This window comes from Rissa tridactyla, chromosome 2 (genome assembly GCF_028500815.1).
Source record: "Rissa tridactyla isolate bRisTri1 chromosome 2, bRisTri1.patW.cur.20221130, whole genome shotgun sequence".
Classification (NCBI taxonomy): domain Eukaryota; kingdom Metazoa; phylum Chordata; class Aves; order Charadriiformes; family Laridae; genus Rissa; species Rissa tridactyla.
Window position 1 is genome coordinate 31,942,819 of NC_071467.1, and position 26,403 is coordinate 31,969,221.

The window sequence follows — 26,403 nt, forward strand, 5'->3', positions numbered from 1 at the left end:
GATAGATGCCAATCCATCCATGGCAAATTTGTCCAAGGGAGAACAAAGTATCAAAGAACAATATAATAGTAGATATAAAACCAGGTCTGATCTCTCACAGGTAGTGTGGAGTTCAGGCAAAAAGCATAAAATAGCAAGACAATAGTACCAGAAAGAAGCTGGGAACGCCTTCTCTTACTGATCTGTTGTTCATCTGCTCCATAAGGTCTATGAATTTGAGGTGCCAGCAGCTTCTTTAGGCTGTTTTTTTTTTTCTTTTATACCTGTAACATAGGTCAAACTTCAGGCAATACTGCTAGATTTCAAGCTAGTGCCACATGAAGTGAGTGCATGGGCAGCCAGGTCTCTGCTCTGTCCTGCAGGTAACTAGGAGAACAGCACAAACAGCCCAGGTTGCATTAAAAAATGTTTGACATAATTAACCAAGTTTATATTTGTGTTTTGAAGGGAATTAAGCTTGTTCATCTTGTTTTTCCTGATTTTTAAACGAGTTTTCACTGTGAGGGATATAGTGATGATAATCAGAGAGACCAAGAACTGTTAACTGACAGTCTACATCCCATCCAGTTTTTCCTGAAATCATAGAATCATAGAATCTTATAACGTTTTGGGTTGGCAGGGACCTCAGGAGGTCATCTAGTCCAACCCCCCTGCAGTAAGCAGGGACATCTTTAACTAAATCAGATTGCTCAGAGCCTCATCAAGCCTGGCCTTGAATGTCTCCAGGGATGGGGCCTCCACCACCTCTCTGGGCAACCTGTTCCAGTGTTTCACCACCCTCATTGTAAAGAACTTCTTCCTAATCTCTAATCTAAACCTGCCCTGTTCTAGTTTAAAACCATTGCCCCTCACCCTATCGCTACATGTCCTTGCAAACAGCCCCTCCCCAGCTTCCCTGTAGGTCCCCTTTAGGTACTGGAAGGCTGCTATAAGGTCTCCCCGGAGCCTTCTCTTCTCCAGGCTGAACAACCCCAACTCTCTCAGCTCATCTTCATAGGAGAGATGCTCCAGCCCTCGGATCCTCTTCGTGGCCCTCTTCTGGACCCGCTCCAAGAGGTCCATGTCCTTCTTGTGCTGAGGTTCCAGTATTGTGCTGAATCTTCCAGTAGTAAAGGCTATCTCAATTTGCTGTGGTTAAATCAAAGCTTCTAAGAATGGTTTCCTTTTCTCTCTCTCTTTTTTTTTTTTTTATATCCCTGGTTTTATGACTAAATAAATGCTACTGACATCTTTATCACTGATTCAGTACTTAAATGTGCATCCAACAGTTCCTACAGAGCAGTAGCTCTGGTAAGAAGACTTGCATAGTTTGTGCAAGTACTTGCTTGTACAGAGAGAACGACATCTTAATAATTACTTTTCATATAAATGCAATCTGCTGAATACAAACAGTTTTATCTTCTATGCTTTTGCTGTGTATTATATGATGCCACCAATCCTGTCAGCAAAACCGGGATAATTCAAACAGGTCTGACAAGATCAGGACTCGGAAATGCAAGTTGGCCGTGGGAGGCAGGATGCGGAGCAGTCATGGCTGGGTAGGAAGTAGTGACACAGGTGTCCTGCTTCTCAGCTGCTCTGTCGCAATTTGTCAGCAAATGACTGGCAGATGTCATTCTTTGTCTCTTGCATTTTTAATCTCAAAGTGAAATCCTCAAATCGTAAATAGATTTATATCTTCTGGTGGCTGTTTTGCCAATTATCATGGTGTCACTTCCATTTCCAGAACCTCTGCCCACTAGCATCCAATAGTCTGGACAATTATTTTGAGCACACTTTAATCTGATTTGACATTAAGAAAAAAAAAATTATTATTCCCTTGTGCATTTAGAGTTTAGCAATTTGATTTAGATAATCAGATCTTGTACATATATCCAAATAATTCAGGAGAGTTTCTCCGGGTTCACTATGACAATATAGGATAATGGATTTGCATGATTTTTTAACCAAATCTGAAAACAGTTGAATGTCGTGAGTCAGAAAGAGCTTTGACCTGAAATTTAATTAAGGAGTGGAAAATAGGAAAAGTAGGAGGATGCAGGAGAGGATTAAACAAAAAAGAAAGTCCCTGGTCATTCAAGACTTTGCTCCTGTTAAATGGTCTAAAGAACTCTTGTCATAGAATATTTGGGCCTTATAAATGGGATAAATCTGAAGATTAGGAAGAGTGAAAAATGAAAACTTAGTAATGTGATTTTTTTCTTCATTTTTAATAAAAATGAGCAAGCTGCAGGGAAGAATAAAAGGCAAGCTGAAGTCGAAGGAAGCAAATTTGTACCCATCCATGTCCTAATGAGTAGCATTAGGAAACCATATGTAAGTATTTAGTCTTGAATGTAGCAGATTTAATGCATTAAGTCTTGTCTGGACAAAGCAAGCCCAAATCTATCAAGTATTTGGGTGAAAAAACAGTTGGAAATTCTGGTTACTACAAATGGAAAGCAAAGAGCTGTGCTCAAAAGCTTGATAGAATCATAGAATTATAGATTCATTTAGGTTGGAAAAGACACTTGGGATCATTGAGTCCAACCATCAACCCCACTCTACGACGTTCTCCCCTACGCCATATCCCTTAACACCACATCTAAACGACTCTTAAACACATTCAGGGATGGTGACTCCACCACCTCCCTGGGCAGCCTATTCCAGTGTCTGACCACTCTTTCTGTGAAGAAGTTTTTCCTAATGTCCAGTCTAAACCTACCCTGTTGTAGCTTGAAGCCATTCCCTCTTGTTCTATCACTGTGAGAAGAGACCAGCACCAGCCTCTCTCCAATGTCCTTGCAAGTAGTTGTAGAGAGTGATGAGGTCTCCCCTCAGCCTCCTCTTCCTCAAACTAAACAGTCCCAGCTCCTTCAGTCGCTCCTCATAAGGTTTATTCTCTAGGCCCTTCACCAGCTTCGTTGCCCTCCTCTGCACTCGCTCCAGCACCTCGATATCTCTCTCATATTGAGGTGCCCAGAACTGGACACAGTACTCAAGGTGTGGCCTCACCAGTGCTGAGTACAGGGGGACAATCACCTCCCTGCTTCTGCTGGTCACACTATTTCTAATACAAGCCAGGATGGCATTGGCTTTCTTGGCCACCTGGGCACACTGCTGGCTCATGTTCAGCCGCTTGTCAATTAGAACCCCCAGGTCCTTTTCTGCCAGGCACCTCTCCAGCCACACTGCCCCAAGCCTGTAGCGATGCATGGGGTTGTTGTGGCCCAAGTGCAGGACCCGGCACTTGGCCTTGTTGAAGCTCATTCCATTAGCGTTGGCCTATCGATCCGATCTATCCAAGTCTCTCTGTAGAGCCTCCCTACCCTCATGCAGATCAACACTCCCGCTTAACTTGGTGTCATCTGCAAACTTGATGATGATACACTCTATGTCCTTATCAAGGTCATCAATAAAGATGTTAAACAGAAATGGTCCCAACACTGAGCCCTGAGGGACACCACTTGTGGCCGGCTGCCAGCTGGATTTAACTCCACTGACCACCACTCTTTGGGACCGTCCATCCAGCCAGTGCTTGATCCAGCAGATCGTATGCTCATCCAGGCCATGAGCCGCCAGTTTTTCCATGAGAATTCTATGGTGGACAGTGTCAAATGCTTTTCGAAAGTCTAGGTAGACAATGTCCACAGCCTTTCCCTTATCCAATAATTGGGTCATCTTGTCATAGAAGGAGATCAGGTTCGTCAGGCAGGACCTGCCTTTCCTAAACCCGTGCTGACTAGGCCTGATCCCCTGCTTGTCCATTATATGACTTGTAATGGCACTCAAGATGATCTGCTCTATGACCTTCCCGGCTACCGAGGTCAGACTGACAGGTCTATAGTTTCCCGGATCCTCCTTTCTGCCTTTGTTGTAGATGGGCGCTGCATTTGCTACCCTCCAGTCCATTGGGACCTCCCCAGTTAGCCATGACTTCAGGTAGATCATGGAAAGTGGCTTGGCGAGCACGTCTGCCAACTCTTTCAGCACTCCTGGATGTAACCCAGCCAGTCCCATAGACTTGTGTGCATTATTGTGATAAATACTGGACGCAGAAAAGATGAAAGTTTCAGTTCCGTTATCAGTGCTAATCTGACAGAGGAGAAAGAAATTTGTGAACGGCATCATAAAAATGCTTCATTGAATGTATAGTAGTTCATAATTTCTATAATGCTGCAAACCAACTTCCATTAAAAAAAAAAAAGATTTAAGAAAATTATCTGTATTCTTGTATTACACAATATTAAACTTAGATTGTGTTGGTATACTTTAAATCTTTATGAGGCTTTGACTTGACTGCTCTAAGAAGGGACTTTAGACACACGCTAGATATGCCAAATGAAAGTCCATATGGCCGTAAGTCTTGTGTAACTTGTATAGACGACGTATTCACCTGAGTAAGTCAAGAGCTTTTTAGCAGAGAACAGGCTGTAGACCCAAATGATCTGTGTCCAAGTAAAATACTTCATTAAGATAGATAGCTCAAAATTAAATACAGCCCTCTTCAGCAGTGGAGGCAGCCTGGCATGTGCGTGTCTTCAGCATCCATAGGAGATGTGCAGGTACTTCCTAGGATTGACAAGCTCCCAGCCAGAGCAAAAGGTGGTGCTTGATGAAGTGTAATTATGTGTTTAGTCCCTGGATCTCCCGTAGATGGAGAGAACCTGGTACAGTCCAGCATTGGGCTCAGGCAGGTGGAAGGACCTGATGAGATGCACGTACCGATGCCCTGCAGTGCCTCAAATAAAACTGTCATTGGAAGTAATGCTCTAACAAAGTTAATGCGGGAAGGAATAGCAGTGACAAGTTTGACTGGAAAAACAGTAATTCAGGGAAGCCTAGAATAAGCAGTGTTATCAAATTGGTTTTCATCAACAGCTAATGCAAATTTAACTAAGATCTCTAGAGTTAAGGCTTCATTATCACCTACTGCAGCCTGAACACATCTATCTTTGTCTAGTTGAAGATTTGATGTAACACCTATTTAGAGAAGTAATTTACAAGTGCAACTCTTATCTGTATGGACAGAGATGTTCATAATTTGCTTAAAGATGTTTGCTTTGTATTTGTAAGGACTGAATTTGATATCAGGGTGTTCGAGTGGCAGTGACTAAGTCTTGGCATTCTTCATTGGAGAAAGAAACTCGCTATTGTGTCTTCTGAAACTGAATGTTGTATCCCTCTGTCTCTTAGCTGTAGATGTAAAGTGGGAGTATGAACGTGTGTGTGTGTTATAAAAGCCTGTGAGCAAGCCAGATTTTTCACAGTAGCAGTATACTAAGAAATCTAATAATCCACCAAAGACACAGACTGCACCTTACTGTCCCTGCCAGAGTGCGCACCACGCTTCTTCCTCTTGTGTGTTTTTATGGAAAAAAGATCTTCTCTGAAACTTCCGTCCTGTGGTTCCTTGATCCATCCCTCCACTGAATGACAAAACTCTTTTGCCACCTAAACTGAGGATTATTTTTTTTGTGGGTTTTTCTACTCTTTGAGAGCTAAGGATGTGAGAGATAGAGGAGAGGGACATCTCAGATGAATGGTGTACATCCAAAGATACTGGAAGTTAATTGAATTACTGTGGAGTTACACCAGTGAAAATGAGGTTGTCTTCTGTACTTTTAAAATAATTGTGAGAATAGTCTGAAAGTATTCATTTTTCATGTGACACTAAAAAATAATGGCTGGATCTTTACATACCATAAAAGTGGAAATAAAAAGGGCGATAAGGACTTTAAAAAATCAGAATCAAATAGGATCACAAAGATCCAGAGAGAGAAGGTCTCCAAGGAAAAAAATGGATAAACTCTGTCATATAAACCACATACCTGTAAATGATAAATCTCTATACATCTGCTGACCAACGTAAATACTATGAATTTTGATTTTCACATTTGAGTTTGTGTACCCTAAGTACAACATGAGCCCTTAAGTAAAATCTAGAGGTGCAAATTGTTAGAGACAAAGTGAGACGGCACAGGGCAGGCTGTAGCACTCTCCTCTGCTCCAGCCCCAAGATTTCCAAGAGAAGTAACCATCATTAATGTTCTCGAATGCCTTCAAGCCATAGTATACCATGTATTAGACATTTTGCATGAGGCAAACTATTGATGCTATGTTGCGGTTCCCAAACATTGCACTATAAAGGAGGAAAATGGTAGGAGCAGAGTAATGCTGAGGACCACTGATTCATGTGGACTAGAAACAGGAGTGGCTGAAAAGGGAGGAGGAATAAAGCTGGCCTGTAGGACGTTGCTCTTGATTATACTTGACCTGTTTTAGTTGAAGTAATTCTGCTTGCCTCTAGCGACAAGCCTTGCCTAATGTATTTTACCATTAGATGTTGGCATCCTTTAGTAGTTATTGAATGGCGCATGTAGGCTGGCCTCCCTGCAGTTCTCATTTAGGGCATCTTTTTGACTCTAAATAATTGCCTCAGCACTTTTTTCTTAAAGTATATGAATTTTTGAGATTACTTATGTAATTCTGCAGGGCAAAAAGAGATCACGTTTGAGATCCATCAGCTGTAATACAGACCCAGGAAGCTACTCTGAAATACATTTTAGATATTTACGATGTTGTGTCAAAGAGCATCGGATTTTGTTTATTGCTATGGGGCTCTGCTGGTATAAAGCAATCCTGATCCTGCTTAAGTCCATATGGCAAGATGCTTAACACAAATAACTTGATCTCATTAATAGATAAAACGAAAAAGTTTCCTTAAGAACTGATATTAAAGAATAACAGTAGAAGAGGCCGTTGCTCATTTACAGCTCTCCTTTCTCAGCTTAATTTTGAGCATGAAATGCAGAGTTTTACTGGGCTGTTACTAGCTACTGGCACTGCTGCTCCGTTCTCCTGAAAAACGGTGCTGGAGTTTGGCCTTTGTGAAATGCTTTGAAACAAGTTCTTTTCCAAAAAAGAGCTTATAAATTCCCTCTAGATATCTCCCTCTTATTTTACTGTCTCACGTTACAAACTCATACGCATTAATTTGGAAGCGGCAAAGCTGTGATTGTTCGTCACTCAAGATAACCCTTGCCGGTTCCCCAAAAATTTTAACAGCAAAAACGAGCCCCGAGAACTGGGGCACCAGTGATGCCAGCCTGGCCCTGCTGATGATCCTCAAGCCTGAGCTGGTAGGACCTGCTAAAAGGGTGAGATAGGGCCCCTAGGGGATTGCCAGCAAGTCACCAATTAATACTAATTGCATGGGAAATTATTGTAACGCTGTGATGGTTCATCAGGGACCTGAAATGAGTTCATAGCTGTGCTGCACCCCAGGGCTGTGTGTCCCTTGGTGTCTGCTTCTGGGAGAAAACACATTGTTGCTTGATGCTCTGTTCAGCTGCAGTGTTTGGAGATCGGAACTATAATTAATGTGGAGGAATCTGAAGCAGTGACTATCTATCGTGGCGCCTGGCTTGGGAATATTTGAGTTAAACTGTAAAATTCCAATTGGTTTCAGCAGGGATCATCAACGACTTCTCTGGAGCTGGGCCAGATCACTTCTTGTTTTCTGATAGGAAAGAAAACTAACCTGAAGTCGCATGAAATGTGTGCAACCTGCACACGATAGTCCTTTCAAAACAAGAAAAATGCAGGCGTCTGATTCTGAAAGGGCTTTCTGCTTTGCCTCTCTGATTTCCAAGGGGAGCTTTGCAGAAAACTGGGATTTGAAATGCTGCCGTCTTTCTCCCTTCCCAGTGACAGCTGTAAACATCTGCTGAGGATGTCATTCATTGTCTCATCCTACAGTGGCTCGTTAAGACTGTGAAGCATCGTGCCTTCTTGAAAATTAAACTGGCAATGCCGCGGGGAGGGGGAGAACAGCCAGCGTGCTCCGGGGCTCTCCGGAGCGTGGCTTCTGAGCGGTGCAAGAGCATCCGCCGCATCCCTGCTCCATCCCGGGGATAACACCTCAGCAGGGAGGGGACCTGTCCCGGGCAGTTTGGGAGGGCGGGCGGAGGCAGGTGGGATGTGGAAGGCACGCTGGCTGTGTCATCGCCTGGCCATTTCGCCTCTCGCCGTCCTGCTCTCAAAAAGGCAGACAAGGCTCCGAGTCATAAAATTGCATTTCGTGTTAACTCCTCCCCTGTTTCGGCTGCTTGCTCACGCCGCCACCCACGGATCTGAAACAAAAATGTGCGAAGTGAGGCAGGGAGCACTCTCGCCAGCGCAGATTTCATCTCCCTTCCAGGCGCCGGGGTGCCCGTCCTGCACCAGCACCCTCTTACTCCTCCTGAAGCTTTGGCTAATCACAAATACATTAAGTGTTTTTCTCCTGTACGTTCTCATCAGCCCCGTACTCCAAGAAAGGGGTGGGGGGGGAAAGTAAGTCCGGGGCTGTACATGAGCGTGTCTTTGTGCCAGCGTTCGTTCGGCGGGCTGACAGAGGCGGCATTGTTCCCAGGCTGTGGCCGGGTTGGCAGCCGGGGAAGGTGGGGATCGGCGCCGTGCATACGGAATCGGCCAGCGGCCGAGGACGGGGCTCGAGAAACTCCTAGAGCTGCCTGAACGACCAGAGGGAGTTTTCAGAGTACCTCGCTACGGGCTTCTCCTGGTGTCTTCTGCACAATGCAAACAGGGTCTGGCCCCAGCAGTCCTTGTTAATCGAAGGTAAGGGTTTTATCTTTACAGTACCACGGTGGCGATTGATGCTGTTCGGTTATTAATTGAAATATGGGTGATATGACCAGGGGAGAAGTTGAGAAGTCCACCCTACTCCTTAGGAGAATAAAGCTTCATGGTGGCATCGTGCTCCTGCTGAGGGTTATTGAAGTTTGTCTGTTCTCCTTTATGTGGGCTCAGTTCGCGTTACCAGTAATGAGAAAATCTGCATCAGTTCCCATCAGAGGAAGAAAAGACCATTTAGTCTCATTCTCCAGCTTTCTTACTTTTTAAGCCAGAAGCTATTACGAATATGCAATATTAAGTGGATTTTACTAATAGAAATACATTAACATATAGCCATTAGGCAAGGTAAATACTTCTTCCTATTACCAAGACAGTTCCTCCCCCCTGCAGGTAGTCCCTGGGGTAGAAAACATCCTGTACAGTGGTAAAAAATTAACATTTGTTCCACACACCTCAGCAGAAAGAAAAATCGTTGTTGCATGTATTTTTTCGATCTCTTTGTAGTAACTAAGATTACACAGACTGTGCTAAACAGATTTTATGTTATTGTGCAGATATTTCTCCTGTGTTCTTACTGCTTCGATGGAATTTTTAGTAGTTTTTAAATTACTATTATTTTTCTAGTTTTAAAGTGAAGGTACATTTTGTCTGAGCACTTCTCCAGGTCTTATTGCTGTCTGTCCCTTGTAATTGTCAGCTGTGTTTTTGAGAGTGTGTACTGCTATTTGGGGATGATAAAGAACATGATCTTAAAAGTGCCTGCCTTGGTGCTGCGGCTGTTTTTCATTTTGTGTGCCCAGGTTGGCGTGCTTTCGGGGTGAACGGGCTCAGCTGCGGTGGGGACCCCCCAGCACAACTCCAGATCTGGAGCTCTAATGTCGCAAGTGGCGTTTGAAAGATATTTTTTCTAAGGGGGGGGCGGGTAAAAAAGAGGAGAGTGTAATCTATGTGTTGAAGGACTTCGCTCTTTCCTGCCAGTCCAGCACTGTGCGTTGCGTGTCGTTCTGGATAACACAGCTCGTCCCTCCTGTTTGCCCGATGGCACATAGCAGCCCCGGAGGACACACGCTGCTTTTGTGCTCTTGTTCGGTTTTAATCTTTAGGGAGCAACTGTTCCAAAGAATAAACACATTGCCTTGCAGGAGAAACTCCGGAAAACATCCTGCTAGTGACAGCGGCAGCCGCTGCCCATCAGGCTGGACGTCCCTCTGCCAAAACCGGTGGGGCTTTGCTAGCCGGCCAGCCAAAGGCTGGGAGCTGCAAGCTGTGTATCCGCGAGGTGCTCGGCACAGGGGGCCAGCGAGCGAGGATGGCCGGAGGAAAGAACGTTTATCCATGGGAAACTGCGAGACTGCTAACTGCTCGCTCAAAACGCTGTACCTGGGTTTATCCTGACCCTCGGCCTGGGGGGTTGCGGCATCCCCTTCATGTGAGCCCTGATAATCCACACGCAGCCCCCCAGGATGCTCAGTGGTGCGGCCACACCAGGCACCGGGCAGGTGGGTAATAAGCCTCCTCCCTGCCTCCACGGGGGCTTTCCCCGGGCGCCCCCCTCGCAGAGGGAGAGGGCTCCGCACCACAGGCTGGAGGTCTTGCCGTTTGGACATCAGCATCTTAACGATGCCCTTCTCGTCAGTGAGACAAGTTCCAGACAACACCTGCTACAGTAAAGAAGGACATTTTAAAGTAATAATAGGCATATTTAGACCCATTTTTTTTTTTAATCTATCAGAGATATGTGTGGTCATTACCTCCAGGAGGGAGGGAAGTGAGACCCTAGGTTAGATTCTGTTCTTCTGAGTGATTTTCTTGCACTTGTCAGGGACCAGCGTGTGTGGAAATCCTAAATCAGAGCTTGTCTGCACAAGCGACAAAATGGAACCAGAATAATTAAAGGGGTTGCAATTCACACCCGGTTTTCAGTGGCTGTTTTTCTATAGGCACTCTTATCAGGAAATAAAAATATATGTGGATAAATTTCAAAATTGGTCATTTATCATTGTGAATATGCTGGCTTATACTGGTGTAGAGCCTGTTACTTTACTTTTACTGCTGTGTTTTAACTGACAAACACAAAGTTTCATTTGCTGTTAGTTTAAAAAAGTGGAGCAAATGCGTTTCCCACACATAAAATCATCCCGCTTAAAGTTCGTTTGCTAAATGTTGCATGCCTCATTTGTACAGTGACTTTTATAACCCATTTCCTCCAGGGTATATGACAGTAAGCAGGCAGGGCCAATTTAAAATAGATAGCTTATGCTTACACAGTCAACTTTCATCTATTGAATATGTTCCTGTAAACAAAAAGATGCAGCAGAGTTTGTGATGGGTGTAAGCGCAGGCAGGGCCTCTTCGGTAACTTCTTAACCGGCACTCCATCGTTTTTTTCAGCACAGAAGCTTTTGCTTCCTCACTGGGAGAGCCTGTATGAAGACCTGCGTGGACGGTGTTGTAAGGTAAGGATTACCCCCACTGACAGTTTTTTAAGTTCTTCTTCCTAATTTTGCATTGCTGTGGAGTTCCCACATGAGAAGTTGCTTCACTCTGCATCTGATTTCTTCTCAGAAGGACTTGCATATGGTGGTCCTTCATTGTTCAGTAATGACAAATATATGAGCAAAATTAAGTGTTTACTGTGTAGATGATAATATGTCTTAAATGATGTTGAATTTCACTGTTCTGTGAAGTTTTATGTGCATACTCTTTCTCTCCTGTGAGCTTCAAACCACCCCCTTGAGGACGGATCATGCTGTGTGTCCGCTGTACCTCTTGGTACAGCAGGTCCCAGTACAGCATCACTTGCAGTATATAATTCAACTTCAAAGTGTTAAATTAAAACAGGGGAATCCTGAGTGTTTTCTGATTCCCAGAAATTCCATCGCTTTGTGGCCTTCCTCTGCCGCCTTTAGTGTTCCCTTTCCTTTTCCACTCCTCCCTTCTCCTGCTGGGTGGCAGCTCCCATCGTCTCCACATGCCTTCAGGCACGGTGTGCTCCAGGCTTTTATCTGCAGGCAGGCTGATGGCCAGCAAACAGCATCATCCTTACCTCCTCTCCCAGCACCTCCTTCTGTCGTGTTTTACTCTGCCTCACGCGCTGAGCGAACAAATAAATGGTCAATAAATGAAGAATCTGTTTGAAATACAATGACTGGAAATCGTGTAGCTCTTCCGATTTGGGGACCTAAAAGACGGGCTTTCATGCAGTGCTCGGCAGATTACACAGCCCCCATGGATATTAGAAAGTCCAGCAGCGTTAGTATAGTATAGCTGTGCTGCTTGTTTCCTTAATCTGCTTGTTTAGAGACACCCGGAATATTCATCTTAATCATCTGTTTCCGCTGCATAGTAGGTACAGGAGGAAATACCACAGAGAGCCCTGTCACTGGGAAAACGCATCATTTGAATGTGCAATGTAAATATTTTAACTAACCAAACGTAAACACTGTTTTGCCTTCAGGATGGGAAAAGACTGTCACAGTCAAAAACGAGCTGACATAAGAGTGACCCTGTATAGATGAGATACAAAATTGCATTCACACATTTTGGTAATCAAAACAGAGCCCTTAATGAATTGCCTGGTGTGAAAGGAATTACAAACACAAATGTGCCTGACACACGACGATCGGAAGTCACTGCTGCATTAACGTTAGAAGGAAGGACTTACAGGATTCATGGGGATCCGAGGTCCACGGGAGGGATGAGGTGAGATGAGAGAGATGAGATGAGGAAAGACATGAGATGGTAAGAGCTAGATAGAGGCTGGAGACCCTGGAGGAGAATCTAAACTGTAAGTATACTCTGAATATCCATGCTTCTCCATGCCTTTGGCTATGACTTGTGTTCACCATGCCAGGACAGTTAATTCAGAAGTTTCCAAGGGCTAGAAGATGGTAGAAGCAACAAGGATAACTAGATACAGCAAGAAGAGCCTTACTTCATTCACAGGCATGCTGTGGGTTATTCAGTTGCTGGATTCAAGGGAAAGCAGAGTTCTTAGGGAGCTCAGAGCAGTTGCTCATTAGCTCTGCCTACACTGGCTTCATAGGGGCTTCAAGACTCATGGTCAAGTGGTACCTGATAGAAACCAATTGTGGGATTTAACTTTTGATGCTGAATATGGCCCTGAAAAATGGTGCTGTAGCATAGGATACAGAATCTTTCAGATACCACTTGACTTTATCAGGCAGTAGATGCTAAGAGGTAGAGACCCTACATGGTTTTTGGATGTTCATCAGATTGCTAAGCAGAATGAACACCTGGAGATTATTCCATTGGCTATATGTTCTAGCCCATGGATTGTTAATATCAGAAGAGGAAGAAAAAACACAGTGGATTTGACTGGATTCCATAGATTGCGAGAAACTAGTTACATCTTATTTCTGTAGGCACAGGTCTATATAAATGGCCAAGCGAGTAAGCTTTCATTACTGGAATAACTGGGGGATTTTTTTTTAAGTTGATTTTTGCTTGTATTACCAACAATGGGTAATATATTAACATCTGCCTCACATTTGCTATTTCTTTGTTCTAACAGCTGGAAATTTACATTTACACATAGGCCTCAGAGCTAAAAATGTCATTCCCTCCGTTAAAAAGCCATACTGATTTTTGTCATTCTCCTTGTTAGGAAAGGAGAACTGGAAACACAGGGAAAAGACAAATGGGAAGGGTAGCCCCCAGATGATAAATGCTTTCAGTTGGAGCACAGATTAATCATGTAGAGTGTAGCCTAAGAGTTTCATTGTCTGCCATTACTATGGCAATTTAGCTGTAGCCAAATGACCGAATCTATTAGGAGTACAAATTATCCAAAGAAAGTAGAAGAAACCAAATACTTAAGTCATCAGTGAAGAGAAAATTACAAAGGCATTTTTTTCAGTATAGAGGAAATTAAGAGCCTTTTTTATGTTGATGAGAAGTGTTTTGCATAGATGAGGATAACTTTGATGTTATCCTTGAAGAAAACTTCTGTTGCTAGAAAATCAAACATTTTATGCAATAACTTCTTGTAACTATTCTCTCGAATATAGATAACCTGAATCTTCTTTACCTCCCAGGCAGATGTATGAATTTTCATGGGAAAGCGTGAATACATTCAAAAGTAAGAACTTCATCTTTTCCCTTTAGGAGCAGGAAGCTCATACACTTTACCAAAACTGCTGTATTGTGCTTTTTTTTTTTTGAAAAAAAGGGTCTAAAATGGCTTGTTTAGGCACAGGAGAAAAGGTAGGAACAGATTACTTTGTAGTGCTGAATCCATAGTGTCATTTTTCTAAAAGAAAATAGCATTATTTGAAGAAGGGTTTTAGATGGCTGATGAGAGATAGGGAATTTAAGAGGAGGGAAGAGAAGTGCAGTTGAAAAATGTTTGGAATGACAGTGTAAACTTCAGGGAGAAAGGGAATTAGATAAAAGAATCTGTGAGAGTGGGAATAATAATGTGAAGGGGAACAGACTGTGCTGGTGAGGTCTTTTGGCCTAGGTTTTGAAAAGAATTCAGAATATGATCTGCAATCTCTGTCTTTGTTTGGGAGGGGGAATGGGAGTTTTTCCATTTACGGTAAAGTGGAGTAATAACGTCATTGCCCCAGCTGTTTAAATATTTTAAAATCTACTTCAAACTGATTATTTATTGCAGTGTTAAAGTATAGACCGTTGTGGTCAGAAGAGAGAAATTGGAATCGATCCCAAAAAGCGGGGTGAAAGCATAATTTATGCTTCTCCGAGAGGGGATGGGGCCACTGTTCCAGTCCCGCTCATTCTCGCTCAGTTCGGTAAGGGACTGCTTTTTAGGAAGGCTCTTTGGATATAGCTGTAAGTGAACAAAGCTCAAGGTTCAAATCTGCCTTGGGAGCTTGGAAGCCTCTATCAAAGCCAGGGATAAATAGGATGCATATTTTGAGTCCAAAAGTGCCACCTGAGAGTGGCTTTGCAAAGCACGTGAGGACCGTGGCATCCCAAGCATCTCTGGCATACGCTTGAGAGCTGGCCTGTGTGAGGCCGTGTTTCTGCAGAAGGCAGACAGGCTGCGCAGGAGCTCCCATGGCTACAGCTGCTTCAGAAGCTGCTTTTTCATCGTGGTATGGAGTAATCTGTGATCTTTGCCTACTTAGTCATTTCTCTGTAACACAGTCTTCGAATTCGTATCTATGTATCACCTATTCCAAATGAACAGCAATGACTTTCAGCGTTAGATAAATCTGTCTGCGAGATGAATTTATACTCGCGCTGTTGTAGGCTGTCAGTAGCCTCAGACAATCCGCTGTCATCAGACTAACTCGGTTTCTTGGTTCTGCTCTTATGGCACAGGCAATTCCATTTCAGTGTATGTCAATTAAGGAGAGTGTGCTCTAATAATATTTTACATTTACACAGCACCTCTCATCCCAGAGTACTTTATTAATCATGTATATTCAACAACACTGACCTTTCACAGTCCCTTGAGAGCAGGAGAGCAACTGTTTTACAAAAGCAATGCAAACCGTAGGAATTTTTGCTCTATAATACTGGGGGGAACCCATTAATTACAGAATGAATTTTATGTTCCCTAAGCTACAGCTTCAGTCTGTAAAGACCGTTATTGAAAATGTCCTCAAGATAAGATGCATGATGCTACATTTTGTGTACGCCATGAACAAAGAGCTAATCCATCTTTCCAAGACTGGGACCCTGGAAACATTTCACTCTTGGCTCTAAATGAACATAAAAGCATCACCACCTCTATACCTTGTCTGTCATTTTATCTGTAAATTGTCACCTTTTCAGGTGATCTGCCCAAAATTCCCCCTCAGCTGCTGAGGATCTTCCCGTCTCAGCGTGAGAGGTACAGCAAGATAGATGGATAGATAGATAGATAGATAGATAGATAGATAGATAGATAGATAGATAGATAGATAGATAGCAAAAATTAAATAGAAAAAAATATTTAATTGCTTTCAAGGGATTCAAATGTAATTGATCTTCTGAGGTACCAAGCTGAAGAAACTCAGTGTGGCTACGCATTGAGCCAGCGTATGCAGAGGAGAGATGAGCAAGGCCAAAGGAACAAGGAGGAGGAGAAGGACAGCGATGAATTAATCTTCCTGGCATTCGGTGCCCCTTCCTGTAAGCATTAAGAAGACGATCCGAAGCCTACTGAGATCATTCAGTGTGTGTCCCTGCAGCACTGGAGCCGTGGGGAGTGGCAGTGGTCAGTGAGGGAGCGTGCGAGGCCCTTGGTCTGCCGGGACATCCTTCTTGTGATGTGCAGAGGCTCGGTTTATGTGCAGCACTACCTCGGTGGGGACAGATTCCTTCTATTTACTTTAGGAAAAAACTCCAGGAGAATGGCTTTCCGTGTTTTTAAAGAAGAAAATAGATACACAGCCTGTTCTAGTACAGTATTTGCCAAACCAGCCATTCTGGAGGTTAATTTGGGCCTTATTTAATCTGTTGTTTTAAACAGAAGGACAGCAACATTTCTGTTTTAGTTGTACAATTCAGCAAATGGATTACAAAACCACAGTTAACTGTGAATGCCATGGATGGTAACTCAGTTAATAGTATATTAAAAGAATCTTTAGGTTTTCAGTGTGTTGTTTTGCCATTTATCTCTCTTCGTAGCTTGTCTGGATTTAATGTAGTTGATTCCATTTAGAAGCATTACTGAGACAAACCCCATTAAAGCAGGCATTATAGTCCTTGTTTTGATTAGCACTCAAGGCCACTGGATAATGATGCCTAAAAAAAAAATCTCATGTTTCTCTCATGGTCATTAGCACTCTGATCACCACCAACCTTCCTACCACAGTGTAAGTCTTTTGTTTTTTTTTTTTCTCTTTAAATCCCAGAGCCAATTTTGAATGCCTTTAATACGGTTTGTGACGTTTGAACTGTAACATTTATCTCAAAAATAACAAATCTTGCTCTTTCGGTTCTCATACTTGCAAGATATCGGATCTTTGTATGTAAGCCTTGTGGTCAACAGCTATCATTAGTAGCTAATATTTTGCAAAGCTATTTTATTGGGGCAATTTTCTTTCACTGTATTTTGTGGTGAGGCTTTCTAGAAACTCAGGTACGTACACATTCTTCTCAAACAACACCCTGACCAGAGAAAGACATTTGCACTGCTCCTACCAAAACAGCGACTGATATAGGACCATTTCAGTCCCGCACTGATAAGGGCAATTAAAATAATTTCCTCACATAATGTTTAAACCAGTGACATGTAATTCTAGGAGAAAGCCTCTCAGCACCTCTTTCCAGCACTCATCTGCGCTCAGAGGATGAGCAGCTGCTATTACATGCTAATGTGTTTTGAGGGTGAATGGCCACTTCAGGACATCTGATTAACTCAGTGCGAATGGGTGCCTTTTCCATCCCAGTGTACAGAGTTGACCTCACGTGCTGTTCCTTGTACAGGTTTTAGTTTTGTTAAGCAAAAAGAAAAAGGAGAAAAATTATGAGTTCGACAAGTTGGGCTTGGCACCTTGAAGGACTGGGAATGTCCAGCTGTAATTACACGTTCCGACCATAGGGACCAAACCCTATGGACAATTAACATTTGTAATAACACAGCCAACTCATTTCACCAGTATTACTGTATTTTACCTACTGTAGATGAACACTGGTGTACCTGAAAAGAGGCACTCACCCTAGTTTTCATCCTTTATTCTTACAGACGAAAGTCGCCCTGTGTTTTCACTAAGTTGCCAGCTCCAGGTGCCAGCCCAGCAGTCTCCTGAGGTCCTTTGAGCTGCTTATCAAAGCCTCAGAGCAGGCTGAACACTTGTTTTCATGAACATATTTCCATATAGAGACAAAAATTGTCACTGTTTTTTTCTCTCTTCCTCCTGAAGAGGAAAAAAAAGTGTGTGTGCACAAAAAATGTAGCATACGGAGCCTTATCATAGACTTGCTTTGGCTTATGACTCTCCCGTATTACTACCGACAGTGTGTTTCTGGCTGTGGCAGTGATCCCCCAAGCCCCCTGCGTCTGGGGGCCAAATGGCCAGGAATGCCAAATGTAGAAAATGTTAATAATCTTTGTTGGACTGTTTCTCCATTCTTTCCACCAATATAAATAATATAAATAAAACTTTCTGAGCACAGAAGCCCTTTTTGTCCTTTTATCATATTGCAGCCCAAGCTACCTAATCTGTACGGCTTTGGTTTGGGTGGTTTTTGACGAATTTTGCTCACTAGAGCATCCAGTTCTGCTCTGCTCCTACTATTTGTTTTGTCTAGCCTTGCTCAGAGTAGATAACTAATGCAGTAGTTAAAATACCGTCATCTTAATACTCTATACCAGGGATGGAAACCTGCTTATCTCAGAAGCAGTTACACATGAACCAGGCTGAAGAACGAACTTCAGAGTGGAGTAACACTGGATTGCGTATTCAGCCAGTCACCACACTAACTTGATTTGGCCTGTTATTATTTTTACCTCGATAGTTGCTGCAGTTAAATTAAAAGCCATTTCCCAATTTCTAAACAACAGAAGTGAACCAGATCTCTGGAAGACCCTATCTTCATAAAACCCATTTAAAAATATGTAAATCCTCACTTGTGAATTCCTGATAAATGGAGAATAAATTCCCGCAGTTCCTTATTTATTTAATTTATATGCCATTATAACTGTGAATGGGGCTTTACAAAACCACAGGGACACAATCTTTGCCCTAAAGAGATTGTAGCTGAAATTAGACACAACATATAACCATGGCTTCAATAGACAAAGCAGGATTACACCAAATAAAAATGATTCATATTCTGTATGTATATTGTATACATTGTAAGCTTGTGATAATACAATCATTTGGAAGAGACCTGTTTGTCACCTCTGACTGTCGTGATTAATAACAAAGCTCTGGAATAAAGCCATCATTAACATTTGCTGGTTTAAACCAGAAAACCTGAGACACTAATGACTAATCATTGCTTTCCTAAGGGCAATTTAATTGAAGAGCTGGATTTAATGGAGGCAGTATTCAGTGGCATATTTGACTTTCTAGATGCTGTAGCCTCCAAGGATCTTCACTCTGGTTTTAGGCCCTTCTTCTAGACTAATGACTTTGCTTGCCTTCTGTGTTTTATTCCGTGATGAAGGGAGAGCCTCTTGGAGGCTCTAACAGGGATTTCCACGCTTTCTTCACCCTTCATTGTGGGTACACAGTGGGTAGTAAGATTTCTCTGAATTTTTAGTAAAGGAGTGTCTCACTCCATACATGTAGAGCTCTTTTTCTACTATTTAGTTACAAGTACCCATGTAATATTTTTTTTCTGGGAATAAGCCATAATTGTGCAGTACATTTTTTAAATGTTCCTCAGCAGAAGAGGCTACCAGCCTCCTGTAAATACTGCATGTACTTGTATCAGATCCTCAGGCTTTATTCTGACATTTGAATATCTAGACCTTTTGTTTAACGGGAATTTGGATAACAAACTGAGGTTTGGCCACTGTTTCCAGAGCTCTGCTAAAATAGAGCTCATCTCATGCGCTCTCTGGAAGAGAGGAGCAGGTAACATTCCAGCAGTCGGAGCAACACGGGCTGGACGAGGGGCTTGGGGCTGGAAACCTCCCCAGTTCCTCAGCCCCTTCGGCGGGCAAGGGTTGGGACGTTTCTCCCCAGCAATTTTCTCTGCTGCACAAGGGGCTTAGCGTAGCTGCTCACCTACCCCACAGGATTCTGGTGTGGCTAATTAGTCAATATTTGCACAGCTCTGTGAAAACGCTTTAGAAGTGCCAATTATGAATTGTAATTATCTTGTGAAGATGATTGGGAGTCCGCGTTTGCATGTTGATTCAGGCCACAGGAGTAAGCCTTTCAAATACTGGCTCTTATTTAAATGCCTTACCTATTCCTTATCTCTTGGTGTATGGGGTTTTTTTAAGGATGATGAGAAACATTAGTTTACCCTCAGGAAAGACCAGGTCTGACTGTTTTTAATAATGAGTTATGTACTTAGTCACAGTAGGTAAATTTACAAACTAAGCAGGACACACTCAGAGATCGATTCTGTCTGTTTGGCAGATGGTTTTACACAATAGGCATCAGGACGAGCCTGCTGAGACTTTAAAACAAATACTTCTAAGTAACATTGCCATAAGCCTGTTAATACAGTGGCAATTGCTGTTTTAAACTCTGCAGAGCTCCTACTTTATTTATATCCCATCTATTTACTGAAGTATAATAGATTTACTCCGGGAAGAGACTAAATCTCAGCAGATTTACACTGGAGGCTGACATTTAAGTTTCAGCGTACTTTCACAAAATAGTAACTAACGCTTAGCACCAACTGCAGGACACTTAGCTATTTTATTCATAGCAGCACACCAGTATTAAAGACAAAGCAAGGATAGCCTACAAAAGAAGTTTACGACTTGACTTAAAGTTTTTGATATTCCTGGAAACGTTCTGTAGCAGCAAGAATGCTGTTGTAGTTTTCTCTGCGTTTTGTGATAACTTTATAAATGTTGTTGGTCTCTTTAACTGGATCAGAAAAGGTTTTATTATTTATTCTACTTTTATGTAAATTAGTTGGGCAAATAGTTGCCTGTAACGCAGGTTTAATATTTTAGCGTGTAGACGTGTATGTTAACATTGTATTAAATAAAGAGAACCCTAGAGTTGCACATAATTCCACAGAGGGGACACAGTTCTGCCTGCAGTTATTATACGAGAGCGACTGGGAATAGAATTGGGCCAGAAGTTCCCTGCATACCTGTCTCTTTGCAGTAACGTAAAATTTTAATGGGGAAAAATTACAGGGAAATGAACGCTTTGTTTAAATGTGTTCATGAAGGGAGAAGAACTTTTTTTTTTTCCCCAAATTTGGGTCTTTTGACGGTTTTTTGCTAATCTTATGCTTATACATACATTCTGTAGCTGCATCGGGATGTTTAATGCAATGTTGATATGAGCCCACACATTGACGCTCCAGCAGAGGGGTCTTAAATATTCATATGATGACTAGATTCGTGTGGTTTTATTTGCTTCTTTTCTTCTCTACCCAGAGTCCTAAGCACCATCAGATAATTCAATGTTATAGGGTCTGTGGTGGTGAGTGTTTCTGAAAATCTGGACATGCATTTTTTTGCCCTGCCAGCTGGAAGGAGCGTGGTGCTCTGGCGTTGTTCTGCTTGGAGAAAAGCATTCTTCTGATATTAGACTAAAATGTTTCAACCCTACATAAATCCTTAAAGCTTTCTGAGAAGGATTTAGTGCTAAGAGCATTCAGCCTTTTGTAGGAGATGATTGCAGAGGAAGATGCTTGTATCTTTGTAACAATTAAGCTAAGCATGACATTACTGGTATGAGATTTAAGTGTAAATGAAAACTCGTAGATTTAGGCAAGTACCTGTAAGGCACCTTCAGGCCCTGTTGCAGTCAGTGGTGATCCCGGCCCCTTTCAGTTGCCCACCCAGAAGCAGCTGGTGCCATTTGAGATGCCCTGGGACATTGTTCATGTCTCTAATCGCTATTTGAGAAGCACGAGAGTTTTCTGTAGGTCCTGTGCCACATCTGCCAACCACATCCAGATGCAGATTTCATCTGCCTAAAGAGAGGGCATTGAATGCTGTTTTAAATGCCATGGGCTATGCCCCTTGGCCTCCAGCTGCCAGTCCAGAAGGGCACAAATCTCCCACAGTTCCTGCATCAAGTTGTCCATCTCCGTGGACATATCTGCATAGACATCCAGACAGCTTGGATGTCCTCAGGCAACTCAAGTGGTCCTAGCTGCCTACCGTTAGGCAACTAAATTGTATCCCCGGGGGCTGGTCAGCTGCATCCCTCACCAGGCTCCATTGCCTGGTAGCCCCTGGGAATGCAGGAGGCTCAGACACATCATTCACACATAGACACAGCTGGGCATCTCGCGCGTCTCATGATGGGTGGCTGACTCCCACCCATCACGTCACACGTGTGACACTTTGCTGAGCCTGCAGCGCCACCTGGGACTTTGTTGATAGGACATGAAAAAATTCTGGAAGGGCTGAGAGGAAGAAAGGAGAGGAAACAGTAGTTGCTGCCCACGTTACTGCTCTGCTGTGGTCTGTAACTCAGCCGGTGAGACACACTGTGGATTTGACCCATGGTCTCCCAATCCTCCAGTCTCATCTGCAGAGTCACAGAACAGCAACACGGGGGATCCAGCCAAGTCAGAAAGCTGTGCCAGGAGGAAATCTGTGGCCCTGAGGCTTGATCACTGGGCAGTGGAATAAATTAGGCATCCTGAAATGGGTCAAATGACAGTCCTTCTGAGGACTACAGAACACTGTAGGTGTTCTATGGCAACTGGCTTGTTTTCTCCATCCGTTTGGGCTGACCTTTGAATTTTCCATCATTGTTTTGCCTTTTCCTTGCCTTCACTTCACCTGTGTTTGCCAGCAGTGCTGTCTTTGCCTATTATAAGCAGTTGTGCGCCAGCTGCTGTGCATTTTCTTTTTTTGGCAGTTTCCGTGCAGATTTTGCTTGCTTTTTTGCCCCAAACCTTTTTGGTGCACGTCAGCATTTTATCTGTGTGCATGCACTAGGGAATGATAGGAGCCATGATCTATCTGGGTCAGTGCATGCCTGTGTGTTGCCATTCCAAAATGAGGGATTTTCTAAGAATAAATTCTCACTCACCAATCTGGTTCTCATTCTTGCCCACGTAATATCTGTTAGCTCCCTTCTGCTATTTTTAGAATTGTGAAACTGGGGTAAAGAGCGTGATGAGTTTTTCTGTTGTTTTTGCTTTCTTCCAGCCGAACTCAAGTCTTGCATTTCTCCTGTTAGTTGAATAACTCGTGGAGATACGTAGCAAAGTAAGTAGTTTAGCAGCTGCCCCAAACTAAGGTCTACGGTCACGTGTTACAAGACAGCTGAAAATTCAAAAAGGGTTCTCTAAAAGGAGATGGCACTGTTGTTTTTCTGAAAGTAGCACATCAATTTGGTATTGTGTCTAAGTAAATGCAGAGCTGGACGACCTCTGCTCTTCAGGCAGTTCGCCAGCTGTGCCTTGTTGTCGAGAAAAATCTTTTGAGAAAGGGAAAAATTAATTTACTGTTTCTGCCATCAAATTAACCTGTAAGTGTTTCAACTTCCAATAACTAATGGTCACCCTCTTGATTTATGAATGGTTTCTTTGAAAACTTTGAAATTTGTTTCTGTCCGCAGAATCTGATTGCTTTACAATAAAACTGTCTCCCTAAGCGATGGAAAAGGATTAAAAAAAGGGTTTGTTCACCATGTAGTGTTATCTTTTAAAACGAGCCATGTTCAGGAGGGTATTACAGCAGGCCTGAGCATGGCAAATTTCTCAAAGAATAAAGATAAAGCGGGTGAAATCCAGACTGCTTGGTGAAGGAAAATCAGACCTGAACAGGGTATTATAACAGTGATGCAATGGTAAATTGTAAAAGATAACTAGCTGTTGAAATTGCTGGGGGGCTGTGTGCATTGTAGCTGCACGTATTCTTGAGCTGACTTCTCATTAGCACGTATATGTTTGTGTCTCGTACGTTACTTAATGTTATTTACCACATTTTAGGTAAGCAGTCCTATTACTTAATTGCTATCATTTCATTCTCTTTTTGAGAGGGTGTTTTCATGTATTTCTTGTCACCTGCCCTTTGTATTTCTGACATGCCCTGCCTTTTCACATCACTTGGGCATCCTAATATTAATAGGCCATAACCACAGTAATCAATAGATGTTGGTATCAGTACCGGTAATTTTAGAAGGAGTTTGTGTGAGTATGTTTGACTGATATATTATTATAGCAAAATAATTCAGGGAGCAAGAAGTGCTAAAACAAAGATGTTGCCCAGGGTGAGAAATACTCCGCTAATGGCAAGGATGGCAGTGCCCTGCTAGAAGGACCAAGCCTGGAGGTGGGGGGAGAACTGATGGCAGCTCATGGAGCCGTGAGGCACAGGTGAACTGTGGCCTCTTGGGACTGTGGAGGAGGCGGCGGCTGTGGAAGGAGGAGTGAGGCTCTGTGGGTGGCAGAGGGTGGCTGAAGGTACCAGAAGGAGGCAAGACGACAGAGGTGGAGGAGGCTTCCTGGCCGTGGTGTGCGTGCATGTGGACACGGGCTCAGGACTCTGGTGCGTGTGCATGCGGTGGTCACATCTGCACAGCTGAAAGACTCTTCTAAGCTGCTGTGTGAATGAGATGTGCTTACTACTGACCGGCTGTACAGAAGTTTTGAGCTTGCTGTCTGCTCTTCCCCTCGTACATCACCAGTCTAAAACTGTTCGTCTCCTTACCTGCTCTGTCTTGACTGTTTCTCCTGTCCCTGGAGAGCAATTATCCTGTATCCAGTATGGGTTTTCATCAAACTCCACTCTTATTCTTCTGCTTCGAAACCTTAAATGAGATCAAGTTCAGTGGGGAAAAAGTAATGATTTCGGTCAGTGCAAACCCGAAACCTGGAAGAAGAAAAGCCAAGCTGGTTATCGATTGCGTGAGGTGAAGCGATGCTCTGCTAGTCCTGCCTACCAGCAATTGCTTCTCTGCCATCGTGCTTTGGCAGCTCTTTACTCAAAGTAGTAGCAGAACTTTTTGCAGCAGGCAAATGATGATGCATTTATCCTTCTCTCTGCAGTGCTACCCATATTGTAGCGCTTCCTGCTAAAATAGTGCCAATGATAGTAACATGGGGAAGCACAGAGGCAGGGGAAGTCTCGCAGCATTAGTGATGCTTAAATTGCAGAAAAACTGATGCCAACAGGCAGCAAAAAGAACAGACTGGAGGAAGGGGAAAAAATGATACCTTTTTTTAGTCATTTGTTATTCAACAAGCTTTACAAGCTACAGGCCAACTGCTGTCTTTTGATTCTTGCTTAGGTGCAAGAGGAGTGTGTTTTTATTAGGGATCATGATTTATTCATGTTGAGGAAATGTTCTGTTTATACCAAGTTCAGATTGCAAAGCGGTAGTTAGTAGATGACATTCAGACTGGAGATTTCCCTTGAAACAACATGAGAAAGTATTTCTTTTCTGAAGTCTGTTTCCCTTCACAGATAGTTTCCTACCATTAAATATCCAGTCCTCAGAAGAAAGAGCCCAAAACTGTGACAGGCAACTGCATTTGCTGGCTATGTAAATGCAATATTCATACATAGCTTTACGGAGGATTTATTTTCCACAGTGTATGAAGCAAACATCTCAATTAAATTGAGCAGGGGAAGACCTGGTTTTCATTAGCTATGAAGACTTTCAGAATTACATTAGTTGCAGTTCATTAGATCTTATAATTGTATTTGCTGTGTGTCATGATGAGGGAGTGAGGGGTTTGGGTGTGCGTGGGGGGAACCCAGCTCGTAGATCAATCCCGCAGGACCCATGCTTAGCATCTACTGCCTCAGTCCCTCGGGATCAAGCCCAGAGCTTTGTATTTCCCCCTCCACAGCAGGAGAGCAAGTGACAGGACGTTGGTGTGGGGGACAGGAAACAATGGGGTTTATTTTGCCTCGCTACCCCAGGCTGCTCCAGCTGGAAAGTGGGGCAGCACCGGTGCCTCGATGGGGAGGTGAAGCCGCAGGATATGCTGGACTGTCACAAGCAAGCGGTGGTCTTCATTTGCCCCAGCTCTGCTTCCAGTCAAAAGGACAGAATGGCATGATAATGCTAGTCTTGGAGAGAAAGTGCAATGAAATGGGGCAACCAGGTGAGGCCATGAAAAGACCTGGTGTGTCAGTGCTGCTCCTACTGTGCAAAGGTTTAGCCATGTGTTCGGTTCTCATGTGTCAACCAAGAAAGTCAACTCAAAGGAGTGTGTCTGAAGTCAAGAATTCAAACCATGTCTGCTGTACATAGCCTTTTCCAGAGGGTCACCACACATTAACCTCCCCTGCTTTTGTCCGTGATCTATAGACATTCCCTCTCTGAATTCTGTGTGTCTGAAAGGAAGAGACTAGGTATGACCAGCTTTGATGGTTATACCTAGTCTCCTATCTTTGAAGGTACTCCTTTCTTCACAGGTAGAAGTCAGTCTTCACTGACCACGCAGAGCACACAGGCAGCCAGTTTAGATTATTTTTACATGACTGAAGTTAAGGCAGCACCTTCCATCAAGGATCACGTGGCTGTGTTTCCAGCTCGAAGGAAAAAAGGAAGATCGTGTAGATGCAGCACCACCTGAGGACACCCGGCATCTGGGATCAGTTCTCATCTCTGCCAACGAGCTCTTCAAAACCCACCAAATCCTTCTTTGTCTTGGACGTTTTTTTCATGAAAATGGAGTTATTTACACAGTGTTCTCTCATGTTCTGCCTTGGTCTTACGTAGGTAAAATGTAAACTCTTCAGGACGGGGACCTCCAGCAGTGAAGAAGGCTCTGCATATATGCACCAAATATTTAAGAAAAGCTGACATTCCTAATGAAATACAAAAGCTAAAAAGTTACAAATCACTTTATTGACTCAATTAGAGTGAATAACGAGAAATTTGAACTTGAAATAGCTCTTCACCTTTACAAAGCACATCGCAAGGTGAACACCGTTTTCTTAAAATTGGCCTGTCGCTAAGTTAAATGACTGAGCGCTGCCTCTCTTGCTGTGGGATATTACACAGCTCATTTCTCACTAATTCCTTTTGCTTCAAGATTATTTAATCTTAACTATAACAAACCCTTCAGATGTAATTTGTGCTCTACCTCCAAGGACCATCGCTTTAGCTTCCCTGGAACACTCCTGTCTTGCAGAATTTAGTATCTATAGATATACGCTAGTGTTGGCACTCAGTAATCTGGGCTTTTTAGATTTAAAACTCTTTTTGCTTTGGATTTTCAAAATTAGAATGATTTTAGTGT

At 43.1% G+C, this 26,403-nt stretch overlaps 1 protein-coding gene across 7 annotated transcripts in view; it reads left to right on the plus strand.

The window, feature by feature from the left end:
• The window catches only part of PAG1 (phosphoprotein membrane anchor with glycosphingolipid microdomains 1), a 117,052-nt gene that overhangs the window by 59,082 nt on the left and 31,567 nt on the right, over positions 1-26,403 (plus strand). For 4 of the 7 annotated variants that reach the window (XM_054193220.1, XM_054193223.1, XM_054193221.1 and 1 more), the window contains one exon: positions 11,011-11,075. The gene's annotated coding sequence lies outside the window, so the exon portion shown is untranslated. The other 3 variants (XM_054193222.1, XM_054193226.1, XM_054193227.1) reach the window with 3 other exon arrangements.